The following is a 19071-nucleotide window of genomic DNA, read 5'->3' on the forward strand; positions in this document are numbered from 1 at the left end:
CCAGCTACTCAGGAGGCTGAGGCAGGAGAATTGCCTGAACCCAGGAGGTGGAGGTTGCGGTGAGCCGTGATCGCGCCATTGCACTCCAGCAACAAGAGCAAAACTCCGTCTCAAAAAAAAAAAAACAAAAAAGAAAAAGAAAATAATTGACTATTACTATTTTGTTAGAAATGTTCTATAAAACCATCAGATCTAAGAAAAAAAAGAAAAAAGAAATGTTCAACACTGACTTTCAGAAAACCACAGCCTAGTATCTCTTAAAAGTGCTTCGCAAACATATCCAGAGGAGGACCCCTTAGGACTGAGAAGTTTTATCCCAGTGTATCTGGGGATTTAGCAAGAAGTCAGCCACGCAAGCTGAAAAATTACCTTAAAAATCCATGAGTTGTGTCCTTTGCACCATATTTGTTAATATATATTTCAATAGTGTTTAAAATTCTTACCATTATGAGAAAAGTCTTCTTTTTAAAACCATCTTGTATTAATCAGAAATATGTTTGGCTATGACTAACAGAAAACCTAAACAGTGGTTTCAGAAATCACTGGAGAGTGGAAGTAGCATTTTCTCACAAAACAAGGTGTCTAGAGGTAGGCAGTAATGTTGGGATCAGTGCTTTTCCAATTATCTTGTTGCCTCAAGTTTTCAGGATAGTTAGTGAAGCTTTATATGAGATGTCCAAGTTCAAGATGGTAGGGGTGAGGAAATCACATGATCCCCCCTAGCTGCAAGGGAGGCCAAAAAATTAGGGAACTGTGAGGTCGCGGGTTGCTTAGAGCAGAGATTCTCAGTCTTTACCAAGCATCACAATCTCTCTAGATGTCATTTACACTCACCACGTTTTTGAAATTATAATTATTACACTCACCATTTTTTGGAAATTATTATAATTATTATACTTACTGCTAGATCTTGTTATTTCATGCATTAATAAAGAAGTATAGGCCAGGCATGGTAGCTCACGCTTGTAATCCCAGCACTTTGGGAGGCCAAGGCAGGCAGATCATGAGGTCAGGAGTTCAAGATCATCCTGACCAACATAGTGAAATCCTGTCTCTACCAAAAATACAAAAATTAGCTGGGCGTGATGGCTCATGCCTGTAGTCCCAGCTACTCCAGAGGCTGAGGCAGGAGAACCACTTGAACCTGGGAGGTGGAGGTTGCAGTGAGCTGAGACCACACCATTACACTCCAGCCTGGGGACAGAGTGAGACGCAATCTAAACAAAATAAAAAGCATATCACAAATTTATTTAATAGTTTGATAAATCTGTCTTTAATTACAATTGAATTGGTTTTCCTTTGTAATCTTAGGAGATTTATGTATTTTTAAATTTTGTTTTTGAATAGATTTTTTTAGTTTTATTGAAATCTTACATTAATAAGAAATTGGAAATACAATCACCTCAAAGAACAAATTGTCACTACTTTTTACATTTAATCCGAACAAATTTTTTAGGGCAGATTTCAAAAAGGCGTGAAGTTAACAACAATTTAAAAACACAGTTAAGCTACTTCTAGGAATGCAAAACATACAATTATAGGTTATTTTCAATACAAGAAAACTGAAATTTGTTTGCTTTAATTTCTTAAAACTGCTAAGACAAAGCACAAGCTTGTATTTTTATTTACAGCTTACTCCATACTCCTAATCTATTCCAAATCCAAAAAAATGAAACTATCCAAAACCAAAGGTTCTGCAAAATCATGATTTAACAGTGTGCCCAGCTTGTTCTGAAGCTAAAATGAAGCCTGAAACGATAAAAGCATTGTAATCCCCAGAATAAGGGAACTCTGCAAGCCCAGTAATGTCCCAGAGCATTTATGAAAAGAGGAAAAATAAAGACTTGAGTATATACACAATAGTGATTTCTTCAGCCCAATACAAATGGCAGCAAATTGCTACTTAAAGATGAAATGCTTAAGTCAAATTTTTTTGAAGAATGTAGATCTAGAGCCAATAGTATCTTGCCAGTATCATTTTCAAGCCCTTACATGTCTACTTCCACTGTTGCCCATAAGTATCCTGATAAAATTACTGGTTATCATTATTGTAACCATAGTTACTAGAATAGTCACCACCTTACTGAAGCGGCTGCTGAGCAATGGGTTGGGAACCCTAGTTCTGTTGGTCGTTGGAATCAAGTTGGTTGTACCCATCTGCCTTTCTCTTGCCTCCTACATTGCTTTGCCCACACGATTGCCCCGAGATCCACAGGAACAACAGCCTCTCTGCTATTGTGCAGAACCCCCGCCCCCTGCCACCCCTAGAACCTCTTGGTGGTCCCAAAGGTGCCCTCCTCTGTGATAGCCAGCTCTACCTCTTGGAGGTGGTGCTCCCCTCCCCCTTGGTGGTGGTGGAGCACATCACCCTCCCTTCCTCCTCCTCTTCCTCTTACTGCATAGCCATCATGATAGATGTAGTAGGGATCTTCATAGTCTCCATGGTAGTCGTGATCATCATAACCACAGTAATCATCATAGTAATCTTCATAGCCATAGTAATCTGGAGGGTAGCCATATCTACCTCTCCCCACCATGACCCTGACCTCTCATTGGAGGCGGCATTAGAGGAGGTGGGTGGTAGTAATAATCTCCATATGCAGTGCTCCTGGAGGCCTGTCTAGCAGCTTGGCGATCTTTCCTTTTCCTGTCTGGTGGCTTGGCTAAGACTATTTCAATTTCTTCCCTTTCTATTTCTTTGCCATTCATTTCATCCATAGCCTCAACGGCCACTCCTCTGTCTTCAAAATGAACAAATGCATAATCTTTCAACTTCTTCAGTCTTTCAAGTTTTCCAAATTCAGAAAATGACTTTTCCAATATTTCTTCTGTCCCTGTAGTGCCAAATTTCTCACAAAACTTTTACCTTAGCCATGACTTCTGGATCTGGTTCTTCCACAGGGTTAGCCCATTCAACTGTAACTCCATTACCTCATACTTTTACTTTTCCACTCATCAGCCGGTGTCTAGTTTGTGCTGCTGACTTTGATCCTCATATTCAAGGAGCAGAACCCCCAACTCTTCTTTTCGTCATCGGGTTGATGATAGAGAATAACGTCCACCAAACCCTCTGTGACTTTACTGAATTCTTCCAGAATATTTTCTGGAGTCTTATTCTTCAGAACGGATCCAACAAGAAGTCTCTTGTTTGCCGCAGAAATGCACACTCCCAAGGTGTTTACCAAGGCAAATTTTGTAGCTGTCACAGAGTTTCACAGCTTCCTGTGCAGCTTCCTTTCCACAGAAGGAGATAAATGCATACCCTCTATTCTGACCAGACAGTGGATACATCATAAGACATAGATCCCAAATGGGTCCAGACTTCTCAAAAAGGGGCACCAACTCATCCTCATATAAATCTCTTGGTATTTTACCTATAAACACCTCTGTTCCAATTCCCAGTTGCACGCCAGAGTACACACTGTCTCGTGGAGGACCACCATACTTCCTCTGTCCCGTGGTTACATCCAGAGTATACCCAGTTCTCTCAAGCAAGGCCTTGATCTTCGCTTCATCAAGTCCCTTTGTGGACTCTTGCACCTTGCTTCCCTGTTTCTCTCTCTACCTGTAGGTCTTCATAACGCCACATAAAAATGCACTTTTGTTCTGAACATGTGATAAGTCACGTTCCTTGAACTGCTGTAGTACAGACAGAGCTCCTTCTTCATTAAATTCCCTGAGAGCATCAATTGCTCTTTCATCAAGATTGACATAAGCTACCAATCCAGGGCAGAGTGTGGGCTGGTGGCCAGGCCCTTGGGAATCAGCGCGAGGCGCTTTGAAAACGACTAGAAATGGCACGCGCCACCCCCTTCCCCGCTCATGGACAGAGACCAAGCTTTATGTATTTTTAAATGGTATTCTGAGAAGAAATATATAGGATTCACCAAAGGGACCCGTTGCCCCCCACAAAAACAGGCATGGAAGAGGTAGTACCCCTGCTGTGGACCATAACCTCCAATTCAGCAAGGGCATCATTTCTTTTCCTGTATACCATACACCATCGATGCTTGATAAGTATTTCTTGAATTGCATTTGGAGGATTTTAAGTAGTTTGCTGGACATTTTCCCTTTTCTCGATGCTATGACCTCGAGCCTGGGCCTGTCCCCAACCCTACTTCCTCCTTAGAGAGGAAGTTGATCAAGCTATCACTATCTTACATGCAATCCACACAGCAGAGGAGGCCAAAACTGGCTTCCTCAGAACCAGATCCACCTTTGTGTTTTAAAGTGAGTGTCATGCACATGAGATGATTGAGATTATGCTTATAACATAGCGGGTGGTATCAGAAAAACTATTCACATGGAGCCCAACCATAAATGCTGCAAAACTACTAAATGTTTAAATATGCTTGGCTGTGGAAAACTCTAATAGCCATTTGTGTAAGCAGTTTAGCATTTATGCCCAAATACATTTACATTATTCATTCACTGTGTTGTGTTTTATTTTCCTTTTACAATAAACTATACATTTCAGCCAACTCTTAATCTTTTGCTTTTTTGTAGCATTGCCATTTGCTCATGCAATATGGTGGTTTGCTCATGCTTCAAAATTCTAAAGGAAACGTTGCACTACTTTTCCCTTATGTTCCTTCCACATCTGCAGCAACTCTTCCTGTTGACTAGTCTGAAAGCTCTTCTTCTCCTGCTAGTAAAACTGGGCTGAAGTGCTGATCTTAAGAATCTCAGCAGGCTGGGTGCGGTGGCTCACGCCTGTAATCCCAGCACTTTGTGGGAGACCAAGGTGGGTGGATCACAAGTTCAAGAGATCAAGACCATCCTGGTCAATATGGTGAAACCCTATCTCTACTAAAAATACAAAAAATTAGCTGGGCATGGTGGCGCGTGCCTGTAATCCCAGCTACTCAGGAGGCTGAGGCAGGAGAATTGCCTGATCCCAGGAGGCGGAGGTTGCGGTGAGCCGAGATCACACCACTGCACTCCAGCCTGGGTAACAAGAGTGAAACTCTGTCTCAAATTAAAAAAAAAAAAAAAAAAAAAAATCTCAGCAGACTCAGACTGGAACCGACATCAAGGAGATGAACATAGGAGTAAAATCACAAGTTGATTATTCTAAGAACAAGCATGCAGGCATATAGTTGTAGGAAAACCTGCAAATGGAAAATTCATGGTGAAAGAGATATACAGGACTTCAGTACAATTAGTTTAAAAGGTTTCATATTAAGGCCGATATTTAATGTCCTTTACCTAGAGGCCTAATTCTGGCAAGTAAGCAGAGATCCTCGCAATTAGATAACTGGTCTGGAGACAGATATCTTATCAGGACCTGGCCATGGGAAGATTGGAGATCAGGGTTGAAAAGTTCAGGCTCTGAGGCCAGATGGAAATGGTTATAGGGGCTGGGCGTGGTGGCTATTGCCTGAAATCTCAGCACTTTGGGAGGCCGAGGTGGGCAGATCACGAGGTCAGGAGTTCTAGACCAGTCTGGCCAATATGGTGAAACCCTGTCTCTACTAAAAATACAAAAATTAGCTGAGCATGGTGGCCAGTGCCTGTAGTCCCAGCTGCTCGGGAGGCCGAGGCAGAAGAACTGCTTGAACCGGGAGACAAGATTGCGCCTTTGTACTCTAGCCCAGGCAACAGAGCAAGACTCTGTCTCAGTAAAAAAAAAAAAAAAAAAAAAAAAAAGGCCAAGTGCGGTGTCTAACACCTGTAATCCCAGCACTTTGGGAGACTGAGGCGGGTGGATCACGAGGTCAAGAGATCAAGACCATCCTGGTCAACATGGTGAAACCCCGTCTCTACTAAAAATACAAAAAATTAGCTGGGCACGGTGGCACGTGACTGTAATCCCAGCTATTCGGAAGGCTGAGGCAGGAGAATCGCTTGAACCCAGGAAGCAGAGGTTGCAATGAACTGAGATCATGCCACTGCACTCCAGCCTGGGCGGCACTCCAGTCTGGGCAACAGAGCGGGACTTCGTCACAACAACAACAACAAAAAGTTTACAGGAGAGGTTGCCAAGAGACTCCCAGCTGAGTTACCAGAACCAACCAGCAGCAGAAATGGCTGGAAAATGAACCAGTGACAGGGCACTCTAAGGCTTCTTATCTTCTCCCTGCCTGGGACCAGAACTTGTCCAAAAATGTGGGGGTAGATATAAACCTTATACAAGGGTTAAATTACAAGAGAGTTTGCAAAGGCTTTGGGATTGATTTTGTTTTGTTTTGTTTTCGAAATGTTTTATTCTGAGTTTCAGACACACATAAAACTAAAGAGAGTAATTATATAATATACCCTATCACATAGCTTACACAATTTGGAACATTTTGCTATATTGCTTCAACTATCCCTCCCATCATTTTTTTTTTTTTTTTTTTTTTTGAGAGGGAGTTTCACTCTTGCTGCCTAGGCTGGAGTGCAACGGTTTGATCTCAGCTCATCGCAACCTCCATCTCCTGGGTTCAAGGGATTCTCCTGTCTCAGACCCCTGAGTAGCTGGGCTTATAGGCATCCACCACCAAGCCTGGCTAATTTTGTATTTTTTACTAGAGACAGGGTTTCTCCACATTGGTCAGACTGGTCTCGAACTCCCGACATCAGGTGATCTGCCCTCCTCGGCCTCCCAAGTGCTGGGATTACAGGCCTGAGCCACTGCGCCCAGCCCCTCCCACCAAATTTTTAAGGTTCAGTTTTTAGCCTGCTGATTTTGATATCATCTTCCTTGAAAATGTGTCCCACTCTCAAGACTTCAACTACTGCCTCAATGCATCTGAGCCCCAAGTGTGGAGCACCAGCCCCATCATCTTGATGTGTCCTCAGCTACCTATCAGATTTGTCCATTTCAACATCCCATGGCACTTCTCTCAGTGGTAGACGTTATTGGTTGCCTTCCTGGCAGCCTCCCTAACTCGATCTTGTATCCTGCCATAGAACCTCACTTAATTGAGGTATGTTTTGGGTGAGACTGAGCTGCTCCCCAGCCCCAGAGATTAACCTTAATTAGTCTAAGCTATCTATGATAACATCATTCCCCCTGTTGGATGATTGGTTTAGGAATGTGCCTGTGAGGCTAATTACATTTGACAGGAAATATGCTGGAGGTGGAGGATCCTGAAGAGTTCCTTGCTCTTATAAGGACCATGAGAAAAGATACTCACTGTTCTTTTCTTGGACCCAGATTCCTGCAGTGTATCTCAGTTATGCCACTTACTACCTAGTGACTCTGCGTACATTACTTAATATCCCTGTATCTTGGTTTCCTCATCTGTAAAATGGGGATAATAGAATCAACTCATAGGGTTGCTGTAAGGACCAAAAGTAGAGCGGTAGTTTGCCTATCAAAAGTACTATGCAAATTTTAGCTCTTAATTATTATTTTGTAAGGATGTGATACTTGGAGTTATGACAGCCTTTGTGACCACGAAGGGACCAAACTAGAGGACAAGAAGCAAGTCACTGTGCATGAAAGAGTGAAAATGTGGAAAGGACCTTAACAATTGATGATATTGTCAAGCTATTAAATTAACAACCTTGGAACCACTGTACTCTTCAATCTCTTATTAAGTGTGATAGTAATTTTCCTTATTATATATGCCTCTTTTGGTTGAAAATTTTTTTTTTTTTTTTTTTGGAGACAGGGTCTCCCTCTGTTGCCCAGGCTGGAGTGCAGTGGCATGATCTCCACTCACTACAACCTCTACCTCCTGGGTTCAAGTGATTCTCTGTTTCATGATCCTGAGTAGCTGGGACCAAAAGCATGTGTCACCATGCCCAGCTAATTTTTGTATTTTCAGTAGAGATGGGTTGCATCATGTTGGCCAGGCTGGTCTTGAACTCTTGACCTCAAGTGTTCGGCCCACCTCAGCCTCCCAGAGTGCTGAAATTACAGGTCTGAGCCACCACCCCTGGCCTTTTTGTTTGTTTGTAGAGATGCGGTTTCACCATACTGGCCAGGTTGGTCTCGAACTCCTGACCTCAGGTGATCCGCCCACCTTGGCATCCCGAAGGGCTGAAATTACAGGCATAGCCACTGTGCCCAGCCCACGCCTGGCCTTTTGGTTGAATTTTCTGTTACTTGCAACCAAAAGCATCCTGATTGATATACCCCAAACCAAATTTTTTCTTCCCAAAGCTCGCTTGAGTTTATTACCTCTGTCAAAACATAACAATTTCCCCATTCAGCCTCATTTATAATTCCCCATATCTAGCCAGTTTTGCCAATGTTTCCTTCCAACATTTTTTTTCTCTCCACTAACACAATTACTTTTAATGGCAAAACAAACAAACAAACAAAATACAGCTAATGTCCTGAAATAGCCCTCATTATCTTTGAAGTGGAAAGATAACATAAGACATTAAAGATTAAAAGAATAATTCTTGGCCAGGTGTGGTGGCTCATGTCTATAATCCCAGCTTTGGGAGGCCGAGGTGGTCGGATCACCTGAGGTCAGGAGTTCAAGACTAGCCTGGCCAATGTGGTGAAACCCCATCTACCAAAAAATACAAAAAAATACAAAAATTAGCTGGGCATGGTAGTGGGCACCTGTAACCCAAGCTACTGGAAGAGGCTAAGGCAGGAGAATTGCTTGAACCTGGGAGGTGGAGGTTGTAGTGAGCCAAGGTTGTGTCACTGCACTCCAGCCTGGGTGACAAGAGTGAAACTCCATCTCAAAAAAAAATAATAATTATTATTTTCAGGCTGGGCATGGTGGCTCATACCTATAATCCTAGTCCTTTTGGAGCCCAAGGAGGGGGGATCACTTGAGCCCAGGAGTTTGAGACCACCCTGGGCAACATAATGAGACCCAGTCTCTACAAAAAATTTAAAAATCACCCAAGTATGGTGATGCGCATCTGTGGTCACAGCCACTCTGGAGGCTCAGGCAGGAGGATTGCTTGAGTCTGGGGGTCTGAGGTTACAGTAAGCTATGATTGTACCACTGCACTCTAGTCTGGGTCACAGAGCATAATCCTATCTCAAAAGAAAATTCTTCAGAAAAGATAACTATTGAGTACTGGGCTTAATACCTAGGTGACAATAATGTACCTATGTACAACAAATCCCCTTGATGCATTCAGCTATGTAACAAACCTTCGTATGTACCCCAAACTTTAAAAAAGAATTATTTTCAGAGTACTATTTAGAAAAGGATACAAAATGGATAGACTAGGTGTGAAAATTCTCTACGTGGATTTATATTCATCACTATATTTTAAGGTTAAATTTGACCCAATAAATAGCTATAGAGAGGGAGAAAGCCATCTGCTAAAGCTTGTTTTTCATTGTATTATTTTGGAACTCCACTGACTATCAGCAATAAATTGGGCCAGGTGCAGCTGCTTGCATTTGTGGATTGCTTTGGGAGGGAGGCCGAGGCAGGTGGATTGCCTGAGGTCAGGAGTTTGGAACCAGCCTAGCCAACATGGTAAAATCCCGGTTTCACTAAAAATGAAAAATATTAACTGGACATGGTGGTGTTCACCTGTAATCCCAGCTAATCAGGAGACTGAAGCATGAGAATCGCTTGAACCTGGGAGGCGGAGGTTGCAGTGAGCCAATATCGTGCCACTGAGCTCCAACCTAGGCAACAGAGAGAGACTCTGTCTCAAAAAAAAAAAAAAAGAAAGAAAAAAGAAAACCACCAAAAACAACAAAAAATGAATAAATTGAGTATAATTTTCAAACTCTATCATAGTTGTCTCTACCCACTAAGGACGACTATTTTGGAGATTTTGTCAGTACTAAATTCATACTATTTATAGCAAGGAAACACCAAATAAAGATCGTTGTTCATAACTGTATAGGTCAATTCTAGAATTATAATAATTTCATAATAACAAGTCATAAAAGAATGTATGTATATTTTTGTTACTTTCTCCTGGACATATTTCTTTGTGTGTTTTAGAAGATTATATACAATCACTGAAACAATTTTCTTTTAAATAACTTTGTGGTGTTGTTTTTATTTACTTACCGTGGGGTGATTATATCATAAAGTTAAGCACTTCTGTGAATTTCAATTACTACGTGAATATGCACATGTTTGTTCATATTTGGGCAACTGTATTATGGTTTATTTGCTATTAGTCACTATCATTCAGTACAATATAGAATAACCAACATAAGGCATTAGACATGATTGCTAATGTTTTTTGCAAAATACCTTTCTCAATGGGGACAAATAGCTGAATGGCCCCAGAAATCTAATCTCTGTATATCAAGCTGATGGGAGTAAAAGTAGATTGGACAGAAAAAGCTATAAGATTATAGAGAAGAACAACTTCAATTAAGGCAATGTGTCTTATAATTTCCCAATACTTCAAGAGAACTCAACACGAACTAGGAGCTAGTAATCAGACATGGGAGAAATATTTTTAAGCAAATTTCCTACCAATTAACGACCTAAACTACCTTCTGCAATCCTGCTAGTTTGCTCACTATAGTCCCCTCTCTCCCTCCTGCTTGTCTCTGCTGATTACAGGATCTCCTCTCTTTCCTGAACTACAGTAGTAATGTTTCGGTGCTGTGCAGTTTTATACCTAATTATATACAGTTTTGTGCTAGTCTCTAATTGTATTAGTTATATTATGTAGTCTCTTCTCAATTAGACTGTAGTCCTAGAGGCTGGGGACAGGTATCATACTTCTGTTATGGCTTTTTAATGCTACACATGGTAGGTACCCATTCATATCTTGTTGATTATTTATAGGAAAATCCAGAAAGAACAATTGCTTTTGTACAACTATGGCTAAAGCTCAAAGCAAATGACTTCATTTCTGTGTGGGGTAGAAAGGACTCTCACTATGCATTGATATTTTCAAATTCATTCAGATCCTCTGGTTACAGTGAGCATAAATCTACTTAAGTCAGTTTAGCTCCATAGGCATCTATAATAAGCAGACTGGAGGATTTCAGTGAACCCAACTGCAAGTTAGTGATTAAGACTGCATGGCTCTGAAAGTGGAAACTGGAAGGTCAGAAACCAGTCTCTTTTTCTAAAAGCTGACATAATCTCTCTTCTCTCCATTTCTCTGTCCAGCTGATTCCGCCTCACTATGTGGATGGAGGCTGGTTTCTCTTCTCTGTATGTGTATCAGCATGGCTACTCCAGCATCCACTTCCTACCTTACCAAAGACCCATGGGTAGCTGACTCAGCGTACACATCCCATTTCCAAATTTCTGGCAGAAGAAATATAACTGGCCTATAATGGGTTAGATATTAATCCCTGGCCCGATCAACTGTCACCTAGATAGCAAGGGCCATGTCATCTCTCTGAGGGTTGTGGAAACAACTCTCAAAGTACAGAAAAGATACAGAAGGCAGGCAGCTTGATTGATGCAACTACTACAGTTAAATCTAGAGAAAAAATTTTGTGGGTATATTCCCAGATCATAACCCCCTTCCTCTGAGAATTTTACCCACTCTCCCGTGGGATGGGTCTCCAACAGACACATTGGTACTAAATGACACTGTACATCTGGTCATTTGACCAGACCACGGTGATCACTTTTCCTAAGCCAAGCCAAACTGTTTCTTCCTGGGTATTTTGATTCGAGGCCAAGAAAATGTCTATCAGGCTAAGCTGGTCTTTTGAGAGGAAAGGCTGTCAACTTAGAGTGCTTTCAGGCCACCTTTCCCCATTCTGTGCCCAGGGAAGGAGAGAGAGCCAGTTAGTTGTGAGAGAAGAATGAAGCAGAGAGCCTTAAAGGAGCAGAGCTGAGAGAAGGGAGCCAGCTCTGCCTGAATTCTTTAAGGCTGAGTAGTTTCTGATTTCAGAAGCTCAACTACTTTACACCCTTGAGTTTTGTGAGATATCTCCACATTCTTTTTTGCTTAAATTAGCTTGAGTTGGTTTCGATTATTTGCAACCAAAATAGTTGTAACTGAGACAACCGAATTAAAAGAAAAAGGCTTCCTACACTTGTCCATTGAGACAAGTCAATTGTATCAAGATGCCAATATTTTATTGCCATGAAAAGCTTCTAAGTTTATCTGTAGACTAGCATATCTGCATGGCTATATAGTACATCTGTTGATGACTCATGAAGATTAAACAGTATGGGAGGCCTTTGTTACCTGATCCTTAGTTGGATGTTAGATTATTTCTTTTCTTTTTAAAAAAATGCAGCTGCAGGGGCTGGGTGCAGTGGTTCATGCCTATAATCCCAGTCCTTTGGAAGGCCAACTCAAGAGGATAGCTTGAGCCCAGAAGTTCAAGACCAGCCTGGGCAAGAAAGGAGGTTCCTATCTCTTTTTTTTTTTTTGAGATGGAGATTTGCTCTGTCGCCCAGGCTAGACTGCGGTGGCACGTTCTTGGCTCACTGCAACCTTCGTCTTCCAGGTTCAAGCAAGTCTCCTGCCTCAGCCTCTCGAGTAGCTGCGATTACAGGCACCCACCACTCTGCCAGGTTAATTTTTGTATTTAGTAGAGATGGGGTTTCACCATGTTGGCCAGGCTGGTCTTGAACTCCTGACCTTGTGATCCACCTGCCTCAGCCTCCCAACGTGCTGGGATTACAGGCATGAGCCACCTTGCCCAGCAAGGAAAGCCTATGTGTTTTTTTGTTTTTTTTTTTATACCTTCCCATGGCAGAGATCCTATCTCTAAAAAAATAAATCCTTAGTCAGATGTGGTGGTGTGCACTTACAGTCCCAGCTACTTGGAAGGCTGAGGTGGAAGGATGACTTGAGCTTGGGAGGTGTAGGCTGCAGTAAGCTGTGGTAGCACCACTGCACTCTAGTCTGGGTAACACAGACAGAAACATCCTGTCTCAAAAAGAAAGCAGCTGGGCTTGGGATAGATGATTTCTTGAGAGAACAAATTATGAAGGAAAAATGGCCTTGAATTTTTTGTCATTTAATATATGTATTATATGTGATGTTTGTTATAGTTTTTTTTGGCATGCTTACTCAAACACAAATGTTATAGTTTCTTAGGCACATTGGTACACATTCTCTCATTTGACCTTCACAACGACAGTCCTCTAAGAAAGTATTGTAACAACATTCCTATTTCATAAATGAAGAAACTGAGGCTCAGAGACATCAAGTATGATCAAGTGATCAGTGACACTGATAAGTTTAATGTCATTAATCTAGCAAGGATACAACACAGATTCAAAACCAGTGTTGTTCCTGTACTCGTATTTCATCTTTATCTTCTTACAGCAGAGGTTTTAAGACATTTCTGGTTTTTGTTTTCCCTTTAAATCTACTTTTTCGACCAGGCATGGTGGCTCACACCTGTAATCCCAGCACTTTGGTAGGCTGAGGTGGGCAGATCATGAGGTCAAGAGATCAAGACCATCCTGGTCAACATGGTGAAACCCCGCCCCTACTAAAAATACAAAAATTAGCTGAGTGTGATGGCTCACACCTGTAGTTTCAGCTACTCGGGAGGCGGGGGGCGGAGACTGCAGTGAGCTGAGATGGTGCCACTGCACTCCAGCCTGGCAACAGAGCAAGACTCACCTCTCAAAAAAAGCAAAATCTATTTTTTCTATTGAAGTATAAAATGGATACCAAAAAATGACCAATCATAAGTGTATACAGCTCAATGAATTATCACAAAGTGTACACACCATGTAACCACCAACAAGGCATGAAATTGGAAATGACTGGGACCCCAGAACTCCCCCTTCTGCCCCCTTCCAATAACTATTCTCTCCCTCTTCCCCAAAGGAAATCACCCTCTTGATTTTTTTTTTTTTTTTGAGTTGGAGTTTCTCTCTTCTTGCCCAGGCTGGATTGTAATGGTGCCATCTCGGCTCACTGCAATCTCTGCCTCCTGGGTTCAAGCAATTCTCCTGCCCCAGGCCCCCCAGTAGCTGGGATTACAGGCAAGTGCCACCACACCTGGCTAATTTTGTATTTTTAGTACATATGGGGTTTCTCCATGTTGGTCAGGCTGGTCTGAAACTCCTGAACTCAGGTGACCTGCCTGCCTCAGCCTCCCAAATTGCTGGGATCACAGGCGTGAGCCACCACGCCCAGTCTCACTCTCTTGATTTTTAATACCATCTATTTGTCTGTTTACAAACTTTATATAAATGGAATCAAGTATACAGAGAAGAGTAGCATGGTCCCTGTGCAAGGATGACATGCAAATTTATGAAACATTCATAAAAAAAAAGATAAATAGGGCTGGGCGCGGTGGCTCATGCCTGTAATCCCAGCACTTTGGGAGGCCGAGGCGGGTGGATCATGAGGTCAAGAGATCGAGACCATCGGCCGGGCGCGGTGGCTCAAGCCTGTAATCCCAGCACTTTCGGAGGCCGAGGCGGGTGGATCACGAGGTCAACAGATCGAGACCATCTTGGTCAACATGGTGAAACCCCGTCTCTACTAAAATTACAAAAAATTAGCTGGGCACGGTGGTGCGTGCCTGTAATCCCAGCTGCTCGGGAGGCTGAGGCAGGAGAATTGCCTGAACCCAGGAGGCGGAGATTGCAGTGAGCCGAGATCGCGCCATTGCACTCCAGCCTGGGTAACAAGAGCGAAACTCTATCTCAAAAAAAAAAAAAAAAAAAAAAAAAAAAAAAAAAAGAGATCGAGACCATCCTGGCCAACATGGTGAAACCCCATCTTTACTAAAAATACAAAAAATTAGCTGGGCATGGTGGCACGTGCCTGCAATCCCAGCTACTCAGGAGGCTGAGGCAGGAGAATTGCCTGAACCCAGGAGGTGGAGGTTGCGGTGAGCCAAGATCGCACCATTGCACTCCAGCCTGGGTAACAAGAGCAAAAGTCCGTCTCAATTTAAAAAAAAAAAAAAAGATAAATAAATAAATGAAATCATGCATTATGGATATTTTTGTGTTCAGCTTCTTTTATTTAAGTGAGATTTGCTTGCATTTATGTGGGTAACAGTACCTTAATGTCTATTCCTACATAGCATTGCATTTTATGAAAACAGTACAATGGATGCATCCATTCTATTATCTATAAATATTTGGATTGTTTCCAGTTTGGGGCTATAATGAATGATACTGCTATAATCATTCATGAATATATCTTTTAGTACACCACATATATGCCCTATTAAGTAAATACCTAGGAATGAAGTTATTAAGTCAAAAGTTCAGACTTAATAGCTACTCCTGGCAGTTTTCCAATATGGTTGGATCAATTTATACTTCCACTCCACTGATCTAGAAAAGTTTCATCTGCCCTGTATTCTCATCAACAGTTAGTATTGTTTTCTGCTTTTAACCTTAGGCATTCTAGTGAGTACTTAATGCTAGGTCTCAATTTTAAATTTGTGGGTAGGGCACAGTAGCTCACGCCTGTAATCCCAGCACTTTAGGAAGCTAAGGTGGGTGGATCAAAAGATAAGGAGTTCGAGACCAGAATGGTCAATATGGTGAAACCCTGTCTCTACTAAAAATACAAAAATTAGCTGGGCATGGTGGCACATGCTTGTAGTCCCAGCTACTCAAGAATCAGAAGAATCACTCGAACCTGGAAGGCAGAAGTTGCAGTGAGCCAAGCAAAAAAAGAAAAAAAATTTGCTTCTCCCTGATTTCTAATTAGTTTGAGCACATTTTTCTGTTCATTGGTCATTTGACTATTCTCTTTTGTGAAGAGCATGTTCAAGATTTTGCCCATATTTCTACTGGTTTATAGGAATTCTTTATGTATTCTGAACATAAGCTCTTTGTAATATGCATTGTAAGTATCTTTTCCCCCTCTGTGGTTTGCATTTTTAGCTTTGAATTTTTGAATTCAAAGAAACTGAAACATCTTATTTGCATTTTTCTACTTCTTTTAAAAGCATAATGATTTTGATTATTTGGGATAAAATCCAATGGAACCACATGCTCAAATGGCATTTCTCTCTCTCTGTTTTAGTCAGGCCCCAAAAGCTAAGACCGATCCATTGTGCACCAGTACTGCCGCAGTCACTGTGGACCTGTTAAGATCATGAACACACTTCTGGCTTTCCTGAACCCACCATTGACCTTGAAAGTATAAGGAGGTTGAAGTAGAAAGACAGAGAGTGAGGGTTTCTTTAGAAAGTGCTTTCTCCTCCCTTGACTTTCACAGGGGAGCAGGGAGAGAAGTGCCTCCTCTCCACCTTAAGCCAAAGAAAAGGTGCCTCAAGGAGACCTCCCAGAATTTGTTCCCTGGAGTTTTAGGAAGAAAGACTTGGGTCTGATCCTTGCCAAGTATGAAGGTAGAAAAAATGGCTAAAGTTCGCTTGTTTGCAAGGTCACACTGGGTGTAAACTAGATTCTTTTCTTTTCAAGGCAGAGTCTCGCTGTCGCCCAGCCTGGAGTGCAGTGGCGTGATCTCAGCTCACTACAGCCTCTGCTTCCCAGGTTCAAGGCATTCTTCAGCGTCAGCCTCCTGAGTAATGGGGACTACAGGTGCCTGCCGTCACGCCCAGCTAATTTTTGCGTTTTCAGTAGAGACGAGGTTTTACCATATTGGCCAGGTTGGTGGACTTTCATTTATAGTGGGTAAAGAAAAATATGTTCCAGGGAACAAAGTGGAATCCACAAAAGGTGCTTGTCTGGTGTCTCAGTTTATTTGTCTGTTTGTTTTTTTGAGACAGAGTCTCACTCTGTTGCCCAGGCTGGAGTGCAGTGGTCCTATCTCAGCTCACTGCAAACTCCGCCTCCCAGATCAAGCAATTCTCCTGTCTTAGCCTCCAAGTAGCTGGGATTACAGGCATGTGCCACCATGCCTGGCTGGCTAATTTTTGTATTTTTAGTAGATACGGGGTTTCACCATGTTGGTCAGGCTGGTCTCAAACTCCTTACCTGAAGTGATTCGCCTGCCTCAATCTCCCAAAGTGTTGGAATTACAGGCATGAGCCACCAAACCCATCCTCAGTTTGTTTTCTGTTGCTATAATAGAATACCACATTGAGTGATTTATAAAGAAAAGAGATTTATTTGGCTCATGGTTCCGGAGGCTAGGACGTTCAAGGTGGAGAGGCCACATCTGGGGAGGGGGTCTTGCCGTTTTTTCCCCTGGCAGAAGGTGGAAGGGCAAGAGAGTTCATGAGACAGAGAAAGGGAGCCGAACTCCTATGATTTGCATTAATCAGCTCATGAGAACTAATGCCTCTTGAAGTTCCCACCTTTCAACACTGTTACACTGGCAATGAAATTTCAACATGAATACCTGAAACTGGGTAATTGGAAAAAAATTTCAACATGAGTTTTGGAAGGGATATTTAAACCATAGCACTCCATCCCTGGCCCCTCAAATTTCATGTCCTTCTCACCTACAAAATACTTTCATTCTATCACAAAAGTCCCAAAAGTCTTAATTTCAGCATCAACTCAAAATTCTGAAGTACAGAGTCTCATCTAAATTAGATATGAATGAAGGCCAGGTATGGTGGCTTACACCTGTAATCCCAGTACTTTGGGAGGCTGAGGCAAGCACATCACTTGAGCTCAGGTGTTTGAGACCAACCAGAACAACATGGTGAAACTCCGTCTCTAAAAAACATACAAAAATTAGCTGGGTGTGGTGGCACATGCTTGTTTCCAGCTATGCTGGAGGCTGAAGCAAAAGAATTGCCTGAACTCAGGAGGTGGAGGTATCAGAGAGCTGAGATCATGCCACTGCACTCTAGCCTGGGTGACAGGAGTGAAACCCTGTCTCAGTAAATAAATAAAATGAAATAAATTATATATGAATGAAACGCAAGGCACAATTCATTCTGAGACAAATTCCTTCCAGCTGTGAGCCTGGGAAATCACAACATTATCTTTTTCCAAAATACAATGGTGGGACATGCATAAAATATACATTCCCATTCTAGAAGGAAGAAATAGACAAAAAAGGAAGGTTAACTGGTCCTAAGCAAGTCTAAAACCTAACAGAAAAAAACAACATTAAGTCTTAAGGAATAATCTCCTTTGACTTCATGTCCCACACTCTAGACATACTGATGTGGGGGTTGGCCCCCAAAGCCTCGGGCATCCCCACCCCTGTGGCTTTTGTAGACTCAGTCCACTCAGCAGCTCTCACAGGTTGAAGTCTTGTGCTTGTGACTCTCTCAGGCTGGCATTGTACATTTGTAGCTCTACAGTTCTGGAGCCTCAGTGGTGGTCCTTCTCCCACAGCTCCACTAGGCATCACCTTAGTGGGGAACCTGCAGTGGCTTAGCCCCATGACAAATCTCTGCCTGGACCACAGATGTCTATGACATCCTTTGGAATCTCGGTAGAGGAAGCTATGCCCTTATAACTCTTGCATTCGGTGCATCTGTTGAATTAGCCATATGTGGATGTTGTCAAGGCTGCCCACTCAGATTCTGAAGCAGTGGGTGGAGCCACACCTGGGCCTCCTGGAGCCATAGATGGGGCAGCTTAGGAAGCTTATGGGGATCAGAGACCTCAGAGAGCCCTGGGAAGCCAGCCTGTGGAAGGTGTCCCAGGCCTATTCCCTGAAACCGTTCTACCCTCCTACAGCTCTGGGCCTGTGCTATGAGGGGCAGCCTTGTAGATCTCTGAGATGCCTTCATGGGTCTTTTTCCTATTGTTTTGATAACTAGCACCTGGCTCCCATCTATCTATGGTAATCTCTTTAGCAAATGGTTGTTTGGCCACAGCATTGGTTTGCGGTCCTAAAACATGTCCTTTCACCCTCTCTACACGACAAGCCTGCAAATTTTCCTAATCTTTCTATTCTGCTTCAATTTTAATTATAAATTCCTGGCTGGGCGCAGTGGCTCACACCTGTAATCCCAACACTTTGGGAGGCCAAGGCAAATGGATCAGTTGAGGTAAGGAATTTGAGACCAGCCTGGCCAACTTGGTGAAACCCCATCTCTACTAAAAATATAAATATTAGCTGGGCGTGGTGGCATGCACCTGTAATCCCAGCTGCTAGAGAGGTTGAGGCAGGAGAATCACCTGAATCTGGGAGGCAGATGTTGCAGTGAGCTGAGATTTTGCCACTGCACTCCAGCCTGGGCAACAGAGCGAGACTCCATCTCCAAAATAAAATTATAAATTCCATCTTTAAGTTCATGTCTTTCCTCTTGCATCTCACTGTATGTGACTAAAAGTAGACACAAAGCAGCCCAGATGTTTTGCTGTTTAGATATTTCTTTTTCTGCCAGATGTCCTAGTTCATTGCTCT

The 19071-nt window shown here is 42.5% G+C and overlaps 1 non-coding gene and 1 pseudogene across 1 annotated transcript; one reads left to right on the forward strand and one right to left on the reverse strand.

The window, feature by feature from the left end:
- Positions 1-1996: 1996 nt before the first annotated feature.
- LOC100392126 (heterogeneous nuclear ribonucleoprotein R pseudogene) lies at positions 1997-3799 on the reverse strand (annotated as a pseudogene).
- A 10190-nt stretch (positions 3800-13989) lies between these two features.
- On the forward strand, positions 13990-14096 carry LOC118147564 (U6 spliceosomal RNA). The gene has a single exon (XR_004734015.1). It is a non-coding gene; the product is annotated as a U6 spliceosomal RNA (small nuclear RNA).
- Positions 14097-19071: the final 4975 nt, after the last annotated feature.

This window comes from Callithrix jacchus, chromosome 14, assembly GCF_049354715.1.
Source record: "Callithrix jacchus isolate 240 chromosome 14, calJac240_pri, whole genome shotgun sequence".
Classification (NCBI taxonomy): domain Eukaryota; kingdom Metazoa; phylum Chordata; class Mammalia; order Primates; family Cebidae; genus Callithrix; species Callithrix jacchus.